Consider the following 25,365-nt stretch of genomic DNA (forward strand, 5'->3'; position numbering starts at 1 on the left):
TTGGCTCCCAACAAAACGAACCCTAGAATGAATGTGTGTGCATGTGGTAGGGAATATAGATTGCAAGCTCCACTGGGGCAGAGACTGATGGAAATGTTCAAATATTCTCTGTAAATTGCTGCGGAATGTGTGGACTATATAAGAAACTGTTAATAAACTTTTTTACCCCCTGTCTTTATATTTGTATAAAAACTGCAGAACCTTTCTAACAATAAAGTGACCTGTGCAACAAACAGGATTAGAAGAACATTTGTTAACAGTCTCTGTGTAAATCAAATATTGGTTCTGCTTTATAAATCTCATCTATTGCCTGCCATCTACCACAGCATTCAGTTGAAGCGAATAATACTTTATAGCTAGGCCAAGATGAACAAGATTTATCACTTTCTCTTAAAAGAGCTACTGTATCTTTTTACAGAAAAATGGTACCTTTTGTTGCTGTACCAGTAGTGAACTATCATCGAATATTAAATGTATAAAACCTTTTTAGAAAACTTTTTGAAAATAAGTGTCCAGATCTATTTGATAATAGAACTGTATAAACTTTTCTTTTAGATTTTATTTTTGTGCCAAGTGGTTATTTATGATTTCTTTAAAAAGCTTGTTTGTAACAAACAATATAGTTTTGATTTTCTTTTGTTTACACATACTTTCATCAATCAGGTTGTCGAGGTGCACAGGGGACATTATAAACACAGCAGAAGGTGACATAATACTCCTTCACTATGTAACAGTACATAGAAATACAATTTTGATGGCACTTCATGTCTAGGCAAGAGATTCCGTAGACTAAAATCATTTGAAGGAGGGTCTGGATAAGGGTTTTTATTGGACAGTGGGATTACTGACTACTTTGCATTATGTTAAACCCTGTATAATGCAAAAATGGGATACCTAGATATGCTGACGCTCAGGATGTTGGCGGTCAAAAGACCGACCCTGGCATCCCTTTACGGAAAATCATGACAGGGGCTCTGTTATTAAACTAACCCTCTCCCTCTTCCCCTTAACTCATCCTTCTTGCAACCCTCTCCCACTAGTGCCTAACCCTAACCCCTGTATCCTACTGCTTAAACCTAACCCCCCTGCTAAACAGTCTAACCCCCTTCTAAGTGCCAAAACCTAATCCCCCTTCCCTGCTGCCCAACCCAAACCTTACTCCCCCCGCAACCTAACCCTAAGCACCCTACTATCACCTAAACCTAACTGCCCTTCCCAGTTCTCCCCGTATACTTAACAGTATTCCGACTGTCGTTTTTTTGTCGTTGGGATCTTGATACCAGTCGAGGTTCCGGCACCGGTCTTCTAAATATTAAAACACCAGCATCCTGGTCACATCCCAACAAGAAATACAGTAAGTATATTCAGTGCTTTCATATACACTGCATAAAAGGGTCACACATCTCTAAGAAAGGCTTACAAGCTGAAAATGCTGATCAATGGCAACCATTAGGGCAGGCACAACATCTGTGGTTCTGGCACTCCGTGACATATAAATGGCTTCTTCTGTTGCCTTCCTCCTTAAAGGGACTCCATACACTATGGCTCCCAATCTAGCAGACTGCGGCACTCAGAAAGAAACACACGTACACGGGCGCACTAGGGATGACGTCATCAACAGGTGCCGCTGCAGCCACGCCACCGCACGGCACGCACTGATGCCGTGGGGAAGGTTTAGAGAGCACTTAAATGGTGAGATTGTTGTATTTTATTTGTTAATTGCCCTGACAAAAATGCATCTGCATGGAAACTTTGGTAAACACAGGCATGTGTACGTGTGTTTCTTTCTGAGTGCCAGCGTCCTGCAGTCTGAGATATATATATATCCCTCTGACGAAGTCTCGGTGACGAAACGCGTATGGTCGTGGCCTAGCGTCAACCTTGGATGTGAGTGTAACCGCTCCAACAAAGCTGCAGCGTGCAGACCTTGAGATTATGCTGTAAATCGCTGCGGTTGTGTTAACTGCTGATCTTGGTACGTGATTTTATACCACATATAAGAGTGGATTTTAAAAGAAATAAAAAAACTTTTATATTTCTGATACACGCACTATGGAGCGCTCCGGTTTGTTTTTCCAGACATATATGCACTCTCCTCTCCTGATCACTGGCCCTGGTGTCCCTTTGGAAATGGATGCTGGTGTGAAATGAAGATGGCACTCAGGAGGTCTTTAAAAATAAGTATATATCTATCTATGGGCCTTATTTTGGTTCACTCTTTCTGACAAAATACTTCTTAGATGGACAAAACCATGTGCACTGCAGGGGGGCAGATGTAACATGTGCAGAGAGAATTAGATTTGGGTGAGTAATTTTGTTTCTGTGCAGGGAAAATACTGGCTGCTTTATTTTTACACTTCAATATAGATCTCACTTTGAAGTAAAACCCCACCCAAATCTAACTCTCTCTGCACATTTTGCATATGCTCCCCTGCAGTGCACATGGTTTTGTCCATCTAAGAAGGATTTTGTCAGAAAGAGTGAACCAAAATAAGGCCCTATATGCTGATTCACTATACAACTGGATAAAGGGGCGTGCCAGCCCCGAAACGTTGGTCTATGCAAATTTGAATACAGCACGTTTTTTTGAAAGACCTCCCGAGTGCCATCTTAATTCCACATATATCTCTCTCAATACAAAATCTCTAAAGTTGCACTATTAGTGTACATTCTAGCACCCGCTATCTTTGAAAACCCATGCAGTTCCTATTCCCTGCCTGGGGTGTCGTCGTCTGCTGTGGTGTTTCTAGCACAGGTATGGTTTGCATATCAGTGCTGATATACAGACAACACAGTGCTAGAAGCACTACAGCAGACAGCGACACCCCAGGCAGGGAAGAGGAACTGCATGGGTTTTCAAAGATAGTGGGTGCTAGTCAGTCGCTGATAACACTTGGTCCCCTACTAGTGAGACCCCAAAATTTCATATACCCACAATAGTGTTATATGGCGCCCAAATATTCAAACATTTTGGTACATTAATGTCTTTCCATACACCATATAGTTATGAAAGCCAACGTCATATGTAATAAAACATTTATTAAAACATAAATGGCAATAAAAAATATATTTTACAAATGATTTTTTCATAGATGAAACATGTACCCAACACGTTTCATCCCACAGAGAGACTTCATCAGGGGTGTTGTTTTTTAATACAAGAATCTCTTGGTTTGCAACTTGCTTGAGGCACAATTTGCATCCGATTTGAAGTTGAACTCCCACAGTAGTTTCCTGGGAGTCCTTCCTTCCGATTTGGTTCGAAAGGATTCGTTTGGCACGGAAGGACTCCTGGGGAACTGTCAGTAGAGTTTAAGGGAAAGCGATTTATTACAGCTGCTAAAAAGCAGCCATGATATGCACTAACGCCTGCAACTCTGGATCCGATCATCGGATCGGATGTCAAACACATGAGATTTGGCCACTTTTCACCCGATTTCTTGGCCAGATCTGTCGGAATTGAATGAAAAGTGGCCAACTCGCACTAGTGTATGACCAGCTTTAGACCTCTGCTTTTCCTGCTGAACACCTCTTCTCTTGAAGAACTCATAGTATTCTCTCCTTTGACCTCCATATCGATGTTGATGTAACCGAAAATTTCCACCCTCTTGTCCTCTTTTTTTAAAAATCTTCTAAAAAATCTTGTGCAAGCAACTGTATCCCTGCTAACTCCACATTGACGTGCCAATGTTATCTAAAATGTAAATTAGAGTAATCACCTCCCTAAAATGTACATAAAAGTCAATAGCAGTACAATTAATTCTACCTCCCAAGTTCACTGCTTGTCATACATGACTCACCCCCTGTTTATTACTCACATCCATCCTCTCTGCCACTATTGTCCCTTTACCAAGATGCTACCAAAACACTTCTCTATTCTCTCATCATCTTCCTCCTCGACTATTGTATTTATTCTATCGGGCAGTTTACACAACCAATCTATCCCTCCTTCAATCCATTTTTAATCTCATGGTATACTCATCTCTCATCACTCCACTCTTTAATTACTTGAATGGATTCCTCACCCTTTACAACTAAAGCCTCATTAATACCACACCTTCACATCCCCAAAGTCTCCCCATACCCTTCATTTTAATGTCTGTATTTGTTTTTTTTATTAATTGCATGTCTCTGTAGTTGTTACTTGCCTACATAATACTATGGTACATTGCAATGATAAAAAAGGAGGATGATAGTGATATGGAGAATGATGTTGGGTATAATAATGGTAAAGGTACTTGTTCGTGGTTGCATAATTTAGGAAAAAGAATTTATTATTGCCTAAATGTTATGCATTGTAAAAGGTTATTTACACCGCTTATTATCTTTTTTCTGTCAGCAGTACTATAGTAATATTCTATGGCATTGATGTATGATCAAATTAAACCGGTCTCCACTCTTTAGTGTTTCTGTTTCAGCAGATAAAACTAACAGCTACCAGATGCAAACCTCTCAAGGAGCCTTTATAACACAAAATTGCTTATGTGCTAAATCCTTTCTACTGCTTAATAGTGTTTGTAACAGAATAAACCAACAGCCAGGCTTGGAATAGAATTGCAGAGTAGTGAAGCTGGGTATACACTATTCAATATGTTGTCCTAGCATGTGAATGCATGTGCAAAAACAAATTATTCATTCAGTAGAGGGATCCAAACAGGGGCAGAAGCAGGGCCGGCATCACCACTAGGCAGCTTTAGGCATTTGCCTAGGGCGCCGGCCACTGGAGGGCGGTACTGAGCCGCCGAGGAGACCATGATGTCGGAAGAAGGCTGCAGCAGCTGCCAAGTACAGGACACCCAGCAAATTCAACCAAGCAGGGAGCAGGTGAGTACACCCCCGCCCCCCCTCCCTGACTAGAGCCTGCTTGTGGAATAGAATCGTTAGTGGCGGCAGCCCCCTCCCTAGCTAGTCAGCGGCTGGCTCCCGCTGCCCCCCCCCTCCCGACTAGAGCCTGCTTGTGGGTTAGGAGTGGCAGCAGCCCCCTCCCGAGCTAGTCAGCGGCCGGCACCCGCTGCCCCCCCCCCCCCCGTGTTGGACTGTACAGCAGCAATCCACTGCCCCGCCCCCCCTGGAGCGCGGCGGGTTGGTGGGCTGGTCGCCTGGGGCGCTGGCAAAGCTTGTACCGGCCCTGGGTAGAAGGATCCCTTTTCACAACCCAGACTTCCTTCTAACAGGAAGAGCGGGGGTCCTGAAAATCAGTGCTATCTGAAGATGGCAAAGGTTCCCACCGTCAAACACAAACATTTTTTCAAAGTTTGAGGAATTTTGGTCCTCATGCAATAGAAGGACGACAGCAGACTTGATCAGTATCCATAGTATCTTCTGTATTACCTTTCAAATGAGTGGCCCCAACACATCATTCTACAAATGTAGGTGACAATGTTAATATTGTTGTTTTTAATATTGATGGCCCTGTAAACGATTAAGTGTCTATAATCCTTGCAATCTTTATTATTTTTGTTTTCTTATTAAGTTTTTCTTTGCTAATTTTATATTTACACAGAGAAGTTTCTGTGCATAGTTTTCATCGATTTTTTTGCTACTGTAGTTTCACCACCTTCAATCAATGGTCAAAATATACGTTTAGAAGCTACTAAACGTAAACAAAATGCATTCACATTACAGTTTACAGCAGGACACGGCAGAGTTTGTATTACTCTTTAGTTGATTCAATATATTAAAATGTAAAAATAAAATGATTCACTTATTATCCTTTACATGTATTTATATTGAATTGCATTGCATGCCTTGTGCATGCATTGTGCAGGCAATGCAATGAACAGCTAGTACAAAAAGTATGTGCAGCACATACTTTTTGTACCGTACGATGAGATGCGCGGGAGCGCGCATCTCATAGTACAGAACAGACCGTCTATGTGGGCACCTTCACGCCTATGTGGTACTTTTCTACAATCCACACAGTTCTAGGATTTCATTGTATTTTATTTACCTGCCCTAACACATTAACAAATAACATTCTTTTTATAAACTGCAGTGTATTACACATACCAAATTAACATAACATTGCTATACAGACAGAGCTTTTTGTTTTAATTATAAATGGGGAAATTAGGCCACGGGAAACAATAGATCATTTAGGAATTTCAAATTTTTTGACCATTGTTCAATGGCCCCAAGACATAGGGCGGGATCCAATTATTCACAATCATTGACTGCAGGCAATTGTCCTGTCCGGGCTATACAATTAGCCGGCGTGTGCCGTTTGTTAAGGATTTTCTTTTGCCTGCTTCAGGAAGGTGAAGTGAAATCCCCTAAAAGAGTAAAAAAAGGGCTGCAGCAGCTGAAAAACCTGTGTGTTTCTGGTTGAAAATATGTCTTTAACAGACAAACTAATTGGATAGCCTGTTAAAAGAAAAAGAAAAAGAAAATAGGTAAAACATTGGGGGGTTGTTTTTCCTCATGTTTCAGTTTTGGTTTATCGGGGGTAATTGGACACTCGTTATTTATCCATCACTCTAAATAAATTGCTATAATAATATATATTAGTTAAATATTAATTGTATTTGCATTATTAAGCTGGCTCAAGCATCCTTACTATCCTGGTCCCTCATTTATCCATCATCACCTCACCACAACACATTGCACAAAGGCCCTTATACAGATCTGATTGCAGTACAAATTTGTTCTCAAAATGGGCAAAACCATGTGCACTGCAGGTGGGGCAGATGTAACATGTGCAGAGGGATTTACATTTGGGTGGGGTATGTTGAAACTGAAATCTAAATTGCAGTGTAAAAATAATGCAGCCAGTATTTACCCTTCACAGAAAAAAAATAACTCACCCAAATCTAACTCTCTCTATACATGTTACATCTGCCCCACCTGCAGTGCACATGGATTTGCCCATTTTGAGAAAAATTTGTACTGCGATCAGATCTGAATAAGGGCCAAAGTCTGTAGTCACACCGCTTTGGACATCCACAAACTAGCGAATCCATCATGTGAATGAACAACAAATTATAGCTTTCTTCTAGATTCAGTACAACATGGCTGTAGCGGATATTGTCTATTGTGGTACGTACACACTGATTTAAACCCAGCCAGAGCTCTGCTGTGCTTCAATGACTGACCACCAACAGAGCACAGTATACGTAATTAATCCAAAAGCCATTTGTAAAGTTTATAACCACAAACAGTTTACATAACATATGGCGGACAATTATCATGTTCCAACCAAACTCATTAACGCTGCAATCTTTATGGTAAAGATGTACCAGATCTATGCAAAGGAAACATCAAGGTTAGCTTAAGGGGACAAAATAAATAAATAAAAAAGCGATACAGAAGCCTTTCCTTAATAAACAAAATACAGCACCAACTTTTTGTAAACATGACATAATAATAATAATAATAATTAAAAAAAAATACAAACACTTCTTATGGTCAATGGTAAGAACCACCACACACACACACACACACACACACACACACACACACACACACACACACACATCTTTTTTTCTAACACAGTTTTTAACAAACTGTTCTGCTTCGTTGGGTGTCAGGGACCTAAGCTACAATGGGCTACCGCCATCTCAGAATGGCAGTAGCCCCGGGACCTGATGTGATGGTGCCCGATGTTGATGCATTGGGCATCATCGCATTCCCCATAGAAACCAGCAGGGAAGGAGGGATCGAAGATTTTTGCTGCGGCCCCTCCTAAAAGAAAACCCGCGCACCGGGTTTCTTCTGCGCTGCCCGGACCAGTGACCCCCTTCTCTCTTGCCCAGGTGCAGGGAGGGGAGGAGAGCCCTGCAGCAGCAGCCGGGGTTCCGCTCCCCGCTGGCTGCTTTGCAAAGGCAGGCTCTTATCGCAAGAGCTGCCCTTTGCGATACTAATCACATATGTTAAAACATATGCAATTAGTATCATTGCGGTAGCCGGCAGAGGAGGGAGGTAAGGGGTGGCAGATGTCAGTGCATCCGGCACAATTTACTTCATTTAATGTTTTCTGAACATTTTTCTTAACCCCTTCCTGACAGAGCCAGTTTTTGCGTTCCTGACAGAGCCCTTTTTTTCAAATCTGACATGTCTCACTTAAGTGGGGATAACTTTTTTTTGCTTTTACTTATCCCAGTGATTTTGAGATTGTTTTTTCGTGACACATTGTACTTCAAATTAGTGGTAAATTTGGGTCGATACAGTCTGTGTTTTTTTGTGAAAAATACCAAAATATCGTGAAAAAAATGGAAAATTTAGCGATTTGCAAAATGTTAAATTTTCTGCTTGTGAGACAAATAATCTTACCACTCAAAATAGTGAATAACTAACATAGGCCATATGTCTACTTTATGTTGACATCATTATTTCAACTTCCTTTTAATTTTTTGGGACACTAGGAGGCTTACAATATGAATAGCAAATTCTCAAATTTTCAAGAAAATTTCAAACACTGATTTTTTTAGGGACCAGTTCAGTTCTGATGTAACTTTGAGGGACTTGTATGTGAGACACCCCCATAAATGATGCCATTTCAAAAACTGCACCCCTCACAGTATTCAAAACAGCATTTTGGAAGTTTGTTAACCCTTTAGGTGTTTCACAGGAATTAAAACAAAGTGTAGGTGAAATTTCAAAATTTCTTTTTTTTTGCAGATTTGCAATTTTAATACATTTTTATAAGGAACACAGTACATTTTACTAGAGAAATGTGACTAAAAATTGATTCCCCCAATTCTTTTGTTTTCATAAATATCCTATATGTGGCCCTAGTGTGCACGGTGACCAAACCACAGGCTTCATAATAGAAGGAGCACCTACTTGATTTTGGAGCCTCCTTTTTATGAGATTATTTTTTAGGCACCATGTAGGTTTCAAGGCACCATAAGATGCTAAAAGTTAGGAACCCCCCCACAAGTGACCCCATTTTGCAAACTACACCCCTCAGGGAATTCATCTAGGGGTATAGTGTACATTTCAAACCCCCAGGGGTTTCACCAATTGTGGTACAACTGGGCAGTGAAAATGAAAAATTATTTTTTTTACACAAAAATGCAGTTCTGGCTCCAAATTTGTCATTTTCAGAAGGTATGAAGGAGACAAAGCACCCCAAAATCTGTGCCCCAATTTCTCCCGAGTACGGCAATGCCTCACATGTGACCAAAAAATACCAGTTGGGTGCATGGCAGGACTCAGAAGGGAAGGAGTGATTTTTGGATTTTGCAGCTCAGATTCTGGTGGAATTTTGGTGGGTGCTATGTCGCATTAGCAAGACCCCCCAAGCACCAATACAGTGGAACCCCCCCACAAGTCACCCCATTTTGCAAACTACACCCCTCAGGGAATTCATCTAGGGGTATAGTGTACATTTCAAACCCCCAGGGGTTTCACCAATTTTGATACAAGTGGGCAGTGAAAATGAAAAATTACATTTTTTTACACAAAAATGCAGTTCTGGCTCAAAATTTTTCATTTTCAGAAGGTATGAAGGAGAAAAAGCACCCCAAAATCTGTGCCCCAATTTCTCCCGAGTACGGCAATGCCTCACATGTGACAAAAAAATACCAGTTGGGTGCATGGCAGGACTCAGAAGGGAAGGAGTGATTTTTGGATTTTGCAGCACAGATTCTGGTGGAATGAATGGTGGGTGCTATGTTGCACCAATACAGTGGAACCCCCCCACAAGTCACCCCATTTTGCAAAGTACACCCCTCAGGGAATTCATCTATGGGTATAGTGTACATTTCAAACCCCCAGGGGTTTCACCAATTTTGATACAAGTGGGCAGTGAAAATGAAAAATTACATTTTTTTACACAAAAATGCAGTTCTGGCTCAAAATTTTTCATTTTCAGAAGGTATGAAGGAGAAAAAGCACCCCAAAATATGTGCCCCAATTTCTCCCGAGTACGGCAATGCCTCACATGTGACCAAAAAATACCAGTTGGGTGCATGGCAGGACTCAGAACGGAAGGAGTGATTTTTGGATTTTGCGGCTCAGATTCTGGTGGAATTTTGGTGGGTGCTATGTCGCATTAGCAAGACCCCCCAAGCACCAATACAGTGGAACCCCCCCCCAAGTCACCCCATTTTGAAAACTACACCCCTCAGGGAATTCATCTAGGGGTATAGTGTACATTTCAAACCCCCAGGGGTTTCACCAATTTTGATACAAGTGGGCAGTGAACATGAAAAATTACATTTTTTACACAAAAATGCAGTTCTGGCTCAAAATTTTTCATTTTCAGAAGGTATGAAGGAGAAAAAGCACCCCAAAATCTGTGCCCCAATTTCTCCCGAGTACGGCAATGCCTCACATGTGACCAAAAAATACCAGTTGGGTGCATGGCAGGACTCAGAACGGAAGGAGTGATTTTTGGATTTTGCGGCTCAGATTCTGGTGGAATTTTGGTGGGTGCTATGTCGCATTAGCAAGACCCCCCAAGCACCAATACAGTGGAACCCCCCCACAAGTCACCCCATTTTGAAAACTACACCCCTCAGGGAATTCATCTAGGGGTATAGTGTACATTTCAATCCCCCAGGGGTTTCACCAATTTTGATACAAGTGGGCAGTGAAAATGAAAAATTACATTTTTTTACACAAAAATGCAGTTCTGGCTCAAAATTTTTCATTTTCAGAAGGTATGAAGGAGAAAAAGCACCCCAAAATCTGTGCCCCAATTTCTCCCGAGTACGGCAATGCCTCACATGTGACCAAAAAATACCAGTTGGGTGCATGGCAGGACTCAGAAGGGAAGGAGTGATTTTTGGATTTTGCAGCACAGATTCTGGTGGAATGAATGGTGGGTGCTATGTTGCACCAATACAGTGGAACCCCCCCACAAGTCACCCCATTTTGCAAAGTACACCCCTCAGGGAATTCATCTAGGGGTATAGTGTACATTTCAAACCCCCAGGGGTTTCACCAATTTTGATACAAGTGGGCAGTGAAAATGAAAAATTACATTTTTTTACACAAAAATGCAGTTCTGGCTCAAAATTTTTCATTTTCAGAAGGTATGAAGGAGAAAAAGCACCCCAAAATATGTGCCCCAATTTCTCCCGAGTACGGAAATGCCTCACATGTGACCAAAAAATACCAGTTGGGTGCATGGCAGGACTCAGAACGGAAGGAGTGATTTTTGGATTTTGCGGCTCAGATTCTGGTGGAATTTTGGTGGGTGCTATGTCGCATTAGCAAGACCCCCCAAGCACCAATACAGTGGAACCCCCCCACAAGTGACCCCATTTTGCAAACTACACCCCTCAGGGAATTCATCTAGGGGTATAGTGTACATTTCAAACCCCCAGGGGTTTCACCAATTTTGATACAAGTGGGCAGTGAACATGAAAAATTACATTTTTTACACAAAAATGCAGTTCTGGCTCAAAATTTTTCATTTTCAGAAGGTATGAAGGAGAAAAAGCACCCCAAAATCTGTGCCCCAATTTCTCCCGAGTACGGCAATGCCTCACATGTGACCAAAAAATACCAGTTGGGTGCATGGCAGGACTCAAAAGGGAAGGAGTGATTTTTGGATTTTGCAGCTCAGATTCTGGTGGAATTTTGGTGGGTGCTATGTCGCATTAGCAAGACCCCCCAAGCACCAATACAGTGGAACCCCCCCACAAGTGACCCCATTTTGCAAACTACACCCCTCAGGGAATTCATCTAGGGGTATAGTGTACATTTCAAACCCCCAGGGGTTTCACCAATTTTGATACAAGTGGGCAGTGAAAAAGAAAAATTACATTTTTTACACAAAAATGCAGTTCTGGCTCAAAATTTTGCATTTTCAGAAGGTATGAAGGAGAAAAAGCACCCCAAAATCTGTGCCCCAATTTCTCCCGAGTACGGCAATGCCTCACATGTGACCAAAAAATACCAGTTGGGTGCATGGCAGGACTCAAAAGGGAAGGAGTGATTTTTGGATTTTGCAGCTCAGATTCTGGTGGAATTTTGGTGGGTGCTATGTCGCATTAGCAAGACCCCCCAAGCACCAATACAGTGGAACCCCCCCACAAGTGACCCCATTTTGCAAACTACACCCCTCAGGGAATTCATCTAGGGGTATAGTGTACATTTCAAACCCCCAGGGGTTTCACCAATTTTGATACAAGTGGGCAGTGAAAAAGAAAAATTACATTTTTTACACAAAAATGCAGTTCTGGCTCAAAATTTTGCATTTTCAGAAGGTATGAAGGAGAAAAAGCACCCCAAAATCTGTGCCCCAATTTCTCCCGAGTACGGCAATGCCTCACATGTGACCAAAAAATACCAGTTGGGTGCATGGCAGGACTCAGAAGGGAAGGAGTGATTTTTGGATTTTGCAGCACATATTCTGGTGGAATGAATGGTGGGTGCTATGTTGCACCAATACAGTGGAACCCCCCCACAAGTCACCCCATTTTGCAAACTACACCCCTCAGGGAATTCATCTAGGGGTATAGTGTACATTTAAAACCCCCAGGGGTTTCACCAATTTTGATACAAGTGGGCAGTGAAAATGAAAAATTACATTTTTTTACACAAAAATGCAGTTCTGGCTCAAAATTTTTCATTTTCAGAAGGAATGAAGGAGACAAAGCACCCCAAAATCTGTGCCCCAATTTCTCCCGAGTACGGCAATGCCTCATGTGTGACCAAAAAGTGGCAGGACTCAGAAGGGAAGGAGTGATATTTGGATTTTGCAGCACAAATTCTGGTGGAATGATGGTGGGTGCTATGTCGCATTAGCAAGACCCCCAAAGCACCAATACAGTGGAACCCCCCCACAAGTGACCCCATTTTGCAAACTACACCCCTCAGGGAATTCATCTAGGGGTATAGTGTACATTTCAAACCCCCAGGGGTTTCACCAATTTTGATACAAGTGGGCAGTGAACATGAAAAATTACATTTTTTTACACAAAAATGCAGTTCTGGCTCAAAATTTTTCATTTTCACAAGGAATGAAGGAGACAAAGCACCCCAAAATATGTGCCCCAATTTCTCCCGAGTACGGCAATGCCTCACATGTGACCAAAAAATACCAGTTGGGTGCATGGCAGGACTCAGAAGGGAAGGAGTGATTTTTGGATTTTGCGGCTCAGATTCTGGTGGAATGAATGGTGGGTGCTATGTGGCATTAGCAAGACCCCCGAAGCACGGTGAAATTATGAACCTAATATTCCATAGATGTGTGGTATATTTTAAAACACTCCTTTATACATAGGCCGGGTTTGTCGGGGCAAGTGTCACACTGGAAAATAGTTTGCTTTCTTATTCCCTTTTTATAGCAAACTTTGCACCTTTTTTGTGTCCTGCCCTTTTTTCCAGTGGAGGGGATTTCATCAGGAAAATGCTGCCCTGGTACAATACGGGGGCCAGTACTAGAAGTACTGGGGCCCTCTGCCTGCTGGTTCCCAAATATTAGGCCCTTTATGACTTCCTCTTGAAAGTGCATAAATGTCCCCCTCTGGCCGGTAGAACGGAATAGCACGTAAGCGTTATACAGTGCCATCTGGATGATATACACGGCCACCTTCTTGTACCAGATTTTTGTTTTCCGCAGGGCACTGTACGGCTTCAGTACCTGATCTGAAAGATCCACTCCGCCCATGTACCTATTGTAATCCAGGATACAATTAGGTTTTGAGGTGTGGGTACTGGTACCTCGTACAGGGATGGAGGTGGTACTGTCTCCATGAATTGTTGTCAGTATAAGGACATCCCTCTTGTCCTTATATTTGACCAACAACATATTTTCGGTGCATATTCCCCTGCTTTCACCCCTTCTCATTACTTGGGCAATGTGCGTTTTTGGGAGGCCTCTTTGGTTCTTGCGCACAGTACCGCAAGCTGCTGTACCTCTTGAACCAAGGGCCTTAAACAGGGGGATGCTGGTGTAAAAGTTATCCACATAGAGGTGATAACCTTTATCCAGGAAGGGGTGCACTAAATCCCAGACAATTTTCCCACTAACACCTACGAGGGAGGGGGGGCATTCTGGCGGTTCAATTCTTGAATCCTTCCCTTCATAAACCCTAAACCTGTGGGTGTACCCTGAGGTGCTTTCACACAGTTTGTACATTTTTATGCCATACCTTGCCCTCTTACTGGGAAGGTACTGGCGGAATTTAACCCTTCCTTTAAAATGTATAAGGGACTCGTCGATACAAATAAATTTTTCAGGGATGTACACCTCTTCAAATTTGGCACTGAAATGATCAATGACCGGCCTGACTTTGAATAGCCGGTCAAAGGTGGGATCATCTCTGGGTGGGCACTGTGCATTATCGGTGTAATGTATAAATTTAAGAATTGTCTCAAATCGAGTCCGGGGCATGGCCATACGGTAAAATGGAGTACTGTACAGAACATCTGTACTCCAATATTGCCTAATTTCTGGCTTTTTTACTATGCCCATATGAAACACCAGACCCCAAAACGTCATCATCTCTACTGCATCTACAGGGGTCCACCTAGCAAATGATGACGTGGGGTTTTGAGCAATAAACTGCTGGGCATATAAATTAGTTTGGTCCACCATTAAATTTATAAAATCATCAGAGAAAAATAATTTGAAAAAGTCAATTTCTCTGAGACCTGTGGAATCAAATTGGATTCCTGGCATGGCCAAAAACTCAGGAACCTGGGGCTCAAAATTGTCTGGTGGTGGGGTCCATACGAGATCAATTATTGGGGGGGGGGTCTCAGCTGCTCTACGGGGGCGTCTTTGAGGGGGTCCCTCATCACCAGAGGAGGAAGAGGAGCTTAAGGCGAAACCTTCAAATTCCCCGCTTGCATCACTGGCTGTGTCAGAGTCAGAAGCAAGCAGGGCATATGCCTCCTCCGCTGAATACATTCTCCTGGATGACTGGGAGGACATTTGGGAGGACATTTGGGATGCCATTTTTATTTTTGTGTTACTGGTAGTGAAATGTTTCAACACGTGTATAGTGTAGGGGGGGGTACAAACTTTATTTCAATCCGGGGGGTATGTAGTGTGTAGTGTGTATGTGGTGCAGAAAAAAAAAAATACTTTATACCAATAAAAAAAAAAAAAATGAAGGGGTTAAAAATAAAAAATTTAAGGGGTTAAAAAAAAAAAAAAGGTCCTGCGCCAAAAATTGAGCACAGATGTTGGTCAGTAACGTCTGTCACTGAACAGCGCTCAAAGGCAACAGGAATTTGATCAAAAAAAAAAATATATAGATCAACCCTGTACCGAAAAAGATGATCAGTGATGTACGTCACTGATCAGCGCACAGCGGCCACAGGACACCCACAAAATCACAGTGTGTGTAAAAAAAAAATTAAAAAAAGACCCCACAGCACACACACAAAAAAAAAAAAAGGTGATCAGTGATGCGACACTGATTACCAGTGAGGTGCAGCAGGTGCACAACCTTTGGTGCAACTGACAGGTATATATAAAAAAAAAAAAACCTCTGTACCCCCAAAAAAGTTGCTGATCACCTCAGATATAGTGATCAGCACAAAAGGCGGGGGCAGCAGACAAAAAATTTAGCACTCTCTATCACTCTCTGTCACTATCTCTCTCTATCTCTCTATCTCTCACTATCTATCACTCTATGACACTGCAGCAGCAGCACTGACAGGTATATCTATATATAAAAAAAAACCTGCGCCCCCAAAAAGTTGCTGATCAGTTAATTTATACTGATCAGCACAAAAGGAGGGGGCAGCAGTCAGTTATATCAAAAATATATAGCACAATCTGTCACTATCTCTCTCTATCTCTCTCTCTCTATCTCTCTCTATCTCTCTATAACTATCACACTGCAGCAGCACAAAATATAGCACTCTGTCACTAGGCCTCTCTATCTATCTCTCTCTCTCTATCTCGCTCTCTCTATCTATAACTATATCACACTGCAGCAGCACAAAATATAGCACTCTCTGACACTATCTCTCTCTCTATCTCTCTCTATCTCTCTCTATCTCTCTCTATCTCTCTCTATCTCTCTCTATCTCTCTATCTATCTCTCTATCTAGCTAGTACACTACAGCAGCACAATTTCACAGGAAGGCACAAGTAGCAACAGGATCCAGGAAGCAGTGTTGAAGCAGCGATCAGCACTCTCTGACACTATCTCTCTCTATCTCTCTCTATCTCTCTCTATCTCTCTATCTCTCTATCTCTCTAGCTAGTACACTGCAGCAGCACAATTTCACAGGAAGGCACAAGTAGTAACAGGATCCAGGAAGCAGTGATGAAGCAGCGATCAGGTAAGTATGGAGCAAGCTATGGAGCAAGGTTCTGGTCAGTATGGCGGCAGGGAGGTACGGTGACCGCACTGCACGCTATTCCAGACCGGAATGGCGTCTGCAGTGCAGTCACCGTTAGTTTAAATCCCCCTCCTTGGCTGTGATTGGTCCGTCGGTCCGACGAACCAATCACGGCCTTTGGGGGCGGGCGGGGTGCGGTGGGGTGACACCAGTGTCACCCTTACACCCCGCGGTGATTGGTGCTGTACTTTACAGCACCAATCACCTCTGATCCCGTGTCACCGGCGAACGTTATTCGCCGGTGACACAGGAAAACGCTGTAATTGGCTGTTCACACTGAACAGCCAATCACAGCGATCGCCGACGGGGGGGCGGCATCGCAGCCCCCCCTGGGCATGCACGGACATGTCTGCTGTCAGGGACAGCAGACATGTTGAAACTGTCACCGCGTCTATAGACGCGGTGACAGTTAAATGCCATGACGTACATTTACGCCATGTGTCGGGAAGTACTTCCCGACCATGACGTAAATGTACGTCAAATGTCGGGAAGGGGTTAACAGAAAAGGTTAACAAACAGTTTACATAACATATGGCGGACAATTATCATGTTCCAACCAAACTCATTAACGCTGCAATCTTTATGGTAAAGATGTACCAGATCTATGCAAAGGAAACATCAAGGTTAGCTTAAGGGGACAAAATAAATAAATAAAAAAGCGATACAGAAGCCTTTCCTTAATAAACAAAATACAGCACCAACTTTTTGTAAACATGACATAATAATAATAATAATTAAAAAAAAATACAAACACTTCTTATGGTCAATGGTAAGAACCACCACACACACACACACACACACACACACACACACACACACACACACACACACACACACACACACACACACACACACACATCTTTTTTTCTAACACAGTTTTTAACAAACTGTTCTGCTTCGTTGGGTGTCAGGGACCTAAGCTACAATGGGCTACCGCCATCTCAGAATGGCAGTAGCCCCGGGACCTGATGTGATGGTGCCCGATGTTGATGCATTGGGCATCATCGCATTCCCCATAGAAACCAGCAGGGAAGGAGGGATCGAAGATTTTTGCTGCGGCCCCTCCTAAAAGAAAACCCGCGCACCGGGTTTCTTCTGCGCTGCCCGGACCAGTGACCCCCTTCTCTCTTGCCCAGGTGCAGGGAGGGGAGGAGAGCCCTGCAGCAGCAGCCGGGGTTCCGCTCCCCGCTGGCTGCTTTGCAAAGGCAGGCTCTTATCGCAAGAGCTGCCCTTTGCGATACTAATCACATATGTTAAAACATATGCAATTAGTATCATTGCGGTAGCCGGCAGAGGAGGGAGGTAAGGGGTGGCAGATGTCAGTGCATCCGGCACAATTTACTTCATTTAATGTTTTCTGAACATTTTTCTTAATTAGAAACTTTAAGCAAAAGGGGTGCTGTAATAAGAATGTTTGGGAACCATTTGACTAAAAGGAAAACATAATTTACACATCCTTACAACAATTACTTGGAGCGGATTCCTACAGCCGCAAACAGGATGCTGATGCAGCATATTTGGATTTTTGTTGAGTTAAATAAAGCAGGTGTCTCTACAGCAGTCCACTGGCTCACAACACCAGCGTATACAAGATGCTGCTAGGAAGGTAAAAGTACAAATTTACTTTTAAATCTGATCCCCCCCAAGAAACTACTGTAGACGGTAAGTCAGACAAAACACACCTCATAATTACATCTTGTGAGTCAGGACTTTTTTTAAAGGGAGACATACAAATACAGTTGTGGTACAGGTTGAGAAACCCTTATCCAAGAAGCTCGGGACCAGATTCATTTTGGATAAAGGAATATTCCAGATTTCAGAAATTTTTTATATTTCAATGAGGTACAGTATCTTGAGGACGCCAGTGTTCCCTCTAAGCTGTGCGCGCGCGCACACAACTCGACGAGTGTGTGCACAGACATTACAACAGAGCGCACAAAGCAGAAGTGGTCCCTTTTTGCAGTTGTGGACTCAATTAATGTGTGTTTCACCCATTAACTACATTGTGGGCTGTGTTTTAAATGTTTAATACCATTGTGAAGTAAAGATAACACAAATGCTGAATATCATTTTCCAGTTATATATAAGTGACGCACAAAAATTAAAATTTCCTTCCAAAGTTGCACAGCCAAAATCTTTTGCCGCACACAGCCTTCATAAAATTAGAGGGAACATTGGACGGGACCCATGCCTGAACACAATATTTATGTTGTATAAACAGAAATTATAATCAACACATTTTAATTGTGTATAAAAAAAGGTTTCAAAACATGAAACAATTTGTGTTCTATTACTAAGCAATCATCATCTTGCACATTTAGTGCCAGTTACATATTATGTCCCCAGTAGTGCCAGATACATATCATGTCCCCAGTAGTGTCAGATACAGATGTGTCTCCTGTATTTTAGGAACCAGCAACAGGCTCTTGAGCCAGCCCTGGTTCCCAAAAAATGGGGGACAAAAGGAGTAGGGGTCCCCCATATTTTGGGAACCAGCACCAGGCTCCACTAGCAGGGGGTGTAATGCCATATCCAGGGGACACGCTAGATGGGGTCCCCCGTGGCCAAATCATTACCCACCCTAACTAGTCAGCTGGGAGTTTTGGGGAAGGTGTGGACCCCATAAATAAAGATGTCCCCCTCTCCTGGGCACCCCAGGTCTGGGCTGAAGCCCAGAGCTATCCCATGCACCCGTGGGCAGTGGGTGCAGGGTTGATAGCTGGTTTAAAACAGTAATATTGTCCTTTACAGTAGGTGTACAGGTCCCAGAAAGCCTGCCCCACATGCTTGTACTTGGGTGAACCACAGTTACCAGCATGTGGGTCATTAAAAGGCCTGGCGGTACCTATAGCCCCCCTGTAAAGGAGTTATTAAAATAAAAACACAGGTTTTAAAATATTTTGTTAAACTGCATCTTCTCTCTTCACCCAGCCCCCCCAGGGGTTCAGCGGCATCTTTACCTGGGGGTGACAGCCTTCTAAGCTCTATTAAATGATCACTGCCTTTTAGGGCTTCAGGCTCTTCATCTGTGTTCTTCACCTGGGGCGGCGGCCTTTTCTGCTCTTTTGCATGGCTGCCGCCTCCCAGGGCTTGTTCTTTAGGAGCTCTTCTCCGCTAATATAGCCAGCTCTAGGGGACGGGGTGATGACACGGCAACGCATGATTGGCTTGCCGCGGCCATTTCGAATTTTTTTTTCTTTCACCGCTGCGGCTGATGGATGACAGTAGGACCCGGACCGCCGCCCCTGGAAACCCGGGCTGCTGCAGTCACCACTGAGAGGGTGAATAGGGTCATAGGTGCTGCATCACCCACCCACATGCGGGAGATGTGCAGGACCTCCTGAGCAACTGCACTTTGTTATTCGAAGGGGTCATTCTGAATAGTGGGCTGATTCAGAATGGCAGGGCTTCACATTTAAATTGCTCTGTGGGCTACACAAACAGCAAATGATACAGTGTTCTCACTGCCAGTGAGAAATACACGGCTTTTACCCGGCATTAAAATGCTGGGAACTGCAGGGACTGACCCCCGTTCTCACTGCAAGGCAAATTCCCGGATGAAGACGTTATACCTGGTAATTTGCCTTGTAACACAGGTTTTTATGCCGTGAGAACGGGTCTACCCATGTCTGCATACCCGGATTTCAAACATGGGTAAAAAAGCAGGGGTTTACCCGTGTATGAGATCCGAGTATGCGACCCGTTCACACTGCAAAAAAACCTGTGTTAAAAGGCAAATTTCCAGGTCGACATGCTAGACCTGGGAATTTCGCTGCAGTGAGAACGGGGTTATTCATGAATTTTCAGGCAATTCTGAGTGATTTAGTAAAATCTCTTAAAAAAAAATGCTTGAATGAATGTCGCTCCGTGTGTGGGGCCCATTATAAAATACTGCTGCAGAAGGTGAGTAATTACAGACTAATTAAGCTAATTGGATATTTCCAAATGCTTAGTTAAGCTGGGTACACATATATACAATCCCTGTTTTCTTGCGACCGTTCGACCGACCATAGACGCAACGGACCGTCCACAAACAGCCGATCCACGCGTACACACCTGTACAATTTTACTTGTGACGTCCGATGTACTCCCGTCCAAACAGTCGCAAGAAAAAGATTGTACCACCGTACACACTCTCTCGAATTGGGCTTTTGAGACAGTGGGGCAGATGTATTAAGCCTGGTGAAGAGATAAACTGGAGATAAAGTGGAAGGAGATAACGCACCAGCCAATCAGATCCCCGTCATATTTCAAACACAGCTGAGTGGCTGGTGCATTAACTCTTCCAAGGTACAGTATCTCCACTTTATCTCTTCTCCAGGCTTAATACATCTGCCCCAGTGTAGGGGCTCTGCACACACTAAATTAACTGATAATAAATAGTGGAGATTTGGTTCATGAATTGATCAATGCATTTAAGCCTGCAGCCCCCTTCAAGGGACCCCACTTTTCTGCAGGTCCTAACACTATCACTGAAAATGGCTACAATACACATAGCTATCACATCAATGTTTGATGTGATAATCACACACACACACACAAAATTATCATAAGGGCATACCAAAACAAAGAGGTGTTAGTACAGAACCTAAACAAAAGTCGGGGTACGCAGCCAGCAGGGTGACTATGGACAGATATGGCAAACTGCTATAAAGACGGGGGAAAGTGTCTACAGTCAGTTTGCGGTATCGGTCCATAGTCACCCTGCTGGCTGACTGTAGAATGCTTTCCCCCATCTTTATAACAGCCGTCAGGGTGACTATGGACAGATAAGCAAACTGCTATAAAGATGGGGGAAAGTGTCTACAGTCAGTTTGCGGTATCTGTCCATAGTCACCCTGCCGGCTGACTGTAGAATGCTTTCCCCCGTCTTGGGTGCATGTACATTATTATTATTTCTTTAAATATACATGGGGAGAGGTGAACGCTTCTTGTGCTATAGGAGAGATCATGCAGCTATGGAACGTGCGTACACACTGCACTTTTGTTCCGATATGGGCCCGTCCGGTCGGATGAAAATTAAACAGCACTGAACCTTCGACCGAGTATGGATGGACAAGACCGTTTTTTGGCCGTATATCGATCGTACAGAGTGAGTCGGGACAGCGTACACACCTATACAATTGAACGGCCGTCCGACCCAGAACAGAAGAATGGCCCGACGATTGTATAAGAGTGTACCCAGCTTTAGTCCTCATGGGGGTGCCACTGGGGTCCCAGAGAAAACCCTACAAAATGTTCCTAAAATTAACAATTTAGAAAAAAATATATATATACACATTATATACCAAAACTGCTTGCAATTGAATTCCACCCTTAATGTCCGTTTTAGCAATCTGTGCAGCGCACTGCTTTGTCTATTGTTTATAGGCAAATGGCCCTTTACACATTATCAATATCTGACTGAGATAAATAGGAAAATACACAATATTTTATTATAAAAAAGCATTTACGCAATTTAGTAAATAAGCTTCTGTGACACCGTCCCAGCATACTTGCCTACTTTTGAAAACTAGTTTCAGGGAGATTGTAGTTGGTAGTAGAATTTTGCACAGCGCCCCAGTGTCATGCTCCTCCCAAAGGGCGTGTCTAGTTCCATATATGGAGAGATTGTGAACGAGGCACCTAGAAGTTAGGGTGTATAATGCTACATCTGAGAGAAATCTTTTAAAAATTACTTTTATCCAAATGTAGATGAGCCCCAAAGCAGTTAGTAAGAGATACTATACTTGCCAAAGTGCTGGGAAATGGTGCTGATGGTTCACTGTAAATGTATCTGTCTCTCATTCCTTTTTCCCCAAAAAATGTAACAGTTTAATGTGGGCTTGTTGAAATGAGGGAGATTGTTAGACTAATGAGGGAGAGAGGGAGATTGCTGCTATTTCAGGGAGTCTCCTGCAGAATGCAGGAGGGTAGGCAGCTATGCATCCCAGTTGCCTGGAGGCAAGATAAATTTTGGTGGCAGATAAAAGCAATGTGTAATAATTTGATAAAAATCTGACCACTATCACTATGGAGGCCATTACTTTTATATGTATAGCAATGCAAACAGAATACATGTCAGGCATGTCCAAACTATGGCCGTCCAGCTGTTGTGAAACTACACATCCCAACATGCCTTGCAATAGTTTTAGCATTCCCTAATAGCAAAACTGTGGCAAGGCATGATGGGACTTATAGTTTCACAACACCTGGAGGGCCATAGTTTGGACATGCCTGACATAAGCGATGACCTTGGTTATTTCTGGGTCATCACCTTTCACACCGGAACATGGTTTTCTGGCTTAGAGTGGGCACTTGAAGATGATGTCATATCCAAGCGCTTTTGTGCCTCCCCAAAGAATTATTTTTAATCATTTCCATTCAAACCTACTGTATGCTGGGGCACTGACCCAGATTGGAAGACCCAGTAATTACCCGGGTCATTTGAAGGGGCTCAGACCTGGGGCTGTCAACCTCTGTCATTCCTTTTAGAAATAATTTGTCCAGGATAGATGTGCCTGCACAGCAAAAAGCCTAGGGTTTGACTTATTTCTGAAAGTGGTATTACACACCCAGCATTGTCAGAGTGGTATACCTCCATTGTGTTATTGTTAAAGCACATGACTAATAAATTATATTTCAAATAACTAAAAATTACGTCTACATACTCTAATATTGCATTAGATATTCAATATACAGTAAAACAATATCAATGGCACAGTAGAAAAAAAAGATAGCTAGCAACGGTACAGGGTGGGGGAGGGAAGAACACAATCAATATCATCACAATGCACAGAAGAAAACCCCCGGTCATTAAAAGACCCAAATAACCATTCAAATGGAAATAACAAAATACCAATTTTAAAAAGAACACGTCTATAAAGCCTCAAAACACACACAGCAAAAATCTGATTACTGGACTGACGGCAGTAAAATGTCACATTGTCACTGCATTACTGTGCACGGAGTCTCATGTCAATAAAGTTTATATAAAATGATATGGCAGCCACATCAACGTGCCTATTGTATATAGAACTTCAACGTTTGTCCTGATACCATGTGTTAAACAAATGACCTAGGTTAGCATTAACTATATGGAAATATTAATATTTGCACACAGTAAATGAACAAAGGAGAGGTATTGCATTTGATATGAAAGTATTATTACAACCAGTTGAGCGAATGCAGCATGTTTCCCTTCTGCTTAGAAACGTGTGCTGAGCTTTGTGTATTGCTGAATCCCTGAATACAATTTAAGTATTGACCTTTACCAATACCAATAGCTGATCTGTCTATTCGGGCTAGGGAATGAATGATTGGTGGGTGTTGGTCTGTGTTGTGGTTATGAATATCTGAGCAGACTGGTTTTATTGTGTGATTGATCCTGTTTTATGTGAGGGAAATGAGACTGTATGCATATTATAGCCAGCATCACACACTGTATTTGCTCCACTCCCAGACTGCTGCTGAGGTCTATTCTTCGTCTTGACTCCATGCTATGAAACACAGTGGGTGTGCTAAGCAGAGTAGTGGGGTGTAAGCTACATTTCATTAACTCTTCTAAGCCTGGAATATTGCAGATACCGGTAGTAATACAAGCATCCCTCTGCTGTAGATAAGAGCAGTTATTTACCAACTTTTACTAACCAGGGTAAACAAATGCCATCCTAAATTACAGACAGGCCACCTGCCAGGCTGCCACCCTGACCTACATAACAGAACAATGATGGACAGGGGAGAATCCCAGAGGCATCACTATGATCTTCCCATACAGAACGTGTTGTTCCATAAACGTGTGCAGACAAATAAACGGTTTAAAAACCAAAGTCATTTGGAATGGGGTGCGTGTAGTCTGCGTGTCGACAATCTGAATTTGAACAGGCATAGCAGTTGCTGCAATGTCGGCAAATATAAAATGAATGCTTCATGTGTATAATAATAATATTTTCCCAGCATAACATAACTTATACTGCCAGCATGAAAGAGATATACAGGCAACTACTGTGTTGCAGTCGCTGGGTCCGACCTGATTGATGTGGCCAATGAAAAGCCGATTTCTGGCACAAACATAAACCAAAAAGGACTGAAATTAAAAATATTAAAGCACAATCTGACAATTCGTGGAAATCACATTTATATTCGCCATTATACGTTTATGATGCCCTCATATCATCCCCCCCCCCCCATGTATATAATAAAGTCTTACCTTGGTAGCACAGGGTAACAGCAATGTTGGTGAGCAGAGCACAGAGGCATCCAGGAAGGATAATACAGGGCTGCTGACTAATACACCTGCTTCTTCACTACTGCTGTCTTCTTGTATTAGAAAGAAGAAAAAAAAAGGCTTACAAAAAGGGCAACACCCTTTGTCTGGGTCACTAAGCTTTCCTTGTGAAGAGCTAGTACTTAGCCGTGCAGATAACGTTGCAGGGGAACCTTGCCTTTACAAGACAAAACACCCTACTCCATTCCTGATAGAGAACATGCAGCACTATCAGCCGGCATTCCATGCTCAGCTCACAGGGGCAGCAGCCTGCAATGATGGGAGATGGCACTCAGGCATCCTCAGCTATGCTGACTATCAGCTGTCTCCCTACACTGCTGCACCTTTGAATCTACATATACTGTATATTCCCCCCCCTATTAAATCAAGACTAGGCAGGCAGGCATAATAGAGCACACTGCTCCCAGGGAGGAAAATGGCTGCAGAGCAGCAGATAGCTCATTGGGTTGCATTAGCTTTTTGTAACTATAGCAACAGCCAACAGACAGGCGTACACAGCAAGCATGGCTGACCATGTGCAGGTCATCAGCCCTGAATGCTAATTTCTTTCAATTACAGTGTGCTTCATCCATGTCGCTTAACATTTTAATTGTGTCACTTCAGAACATGCCACTACACTGCACAGCCCCTGTTTGTCTGACTTAACACTTTTGCTGCCAGTGGAATTCAGTATTATTATTATTATTATTTTTTTAATAACAGTCCCAATACCACTTTTATAATTCGTGACCTAGGAAGCAGCTTACTGGGTTAAGTATGGATATCTTAATATCAGCATGACCCAGCCTTCCATCAGGTATAACATGCTTTGCTCCGTGACTTTCTTTTTACTTTAAGATTTT

General features: G+C 42.8%; 1 protein-coding gene across 16 annotated transcripts in view; it reads right to left on the minus strand.

Annotated features, from left to right (window-relative positions):
• Positions 1 to 24,950, minus strand: part of SORBS2 (sorbin and SH3 domain containing 2) — a 289,436-nt gene extending 264,486 nt beyond the window's left edge. For 12 of the 16 annotated variants that reach the window (XM_083169075.1, XM_083169032.1, XM_083168988.1 and 9 more), the window contains exon 1: positions 24,446 to 24,950. The gene's annotated coding sequence lies outside the window, so the exon portion shown is untranslated. The remainder of the gene's footprint in view (positions 1 to 24,445) is intronic. The other 4 variants (XM_083169117.1, XM_083169108.1, XM_083169059.1 and 1 more) reach the window with 3 other exon arrangements.
• Positions 24,951 to 25,365: the final 415 nt, after the last annotated feature.

Source organism: Crinia signifera, chromosome 1 (genome assembly GCF_055691185.1).
Source record: "Crinia signifera chromosome 1, ASM5569118v1, whole genome shotgun sequence".
Classification (NCBI taxonomy): domain Eukaryota; kingdom Metazoa; phylum Chordata; class Amphibia; order Anura; family Myobatrachidae; genus Crinia; species Crinia signifera.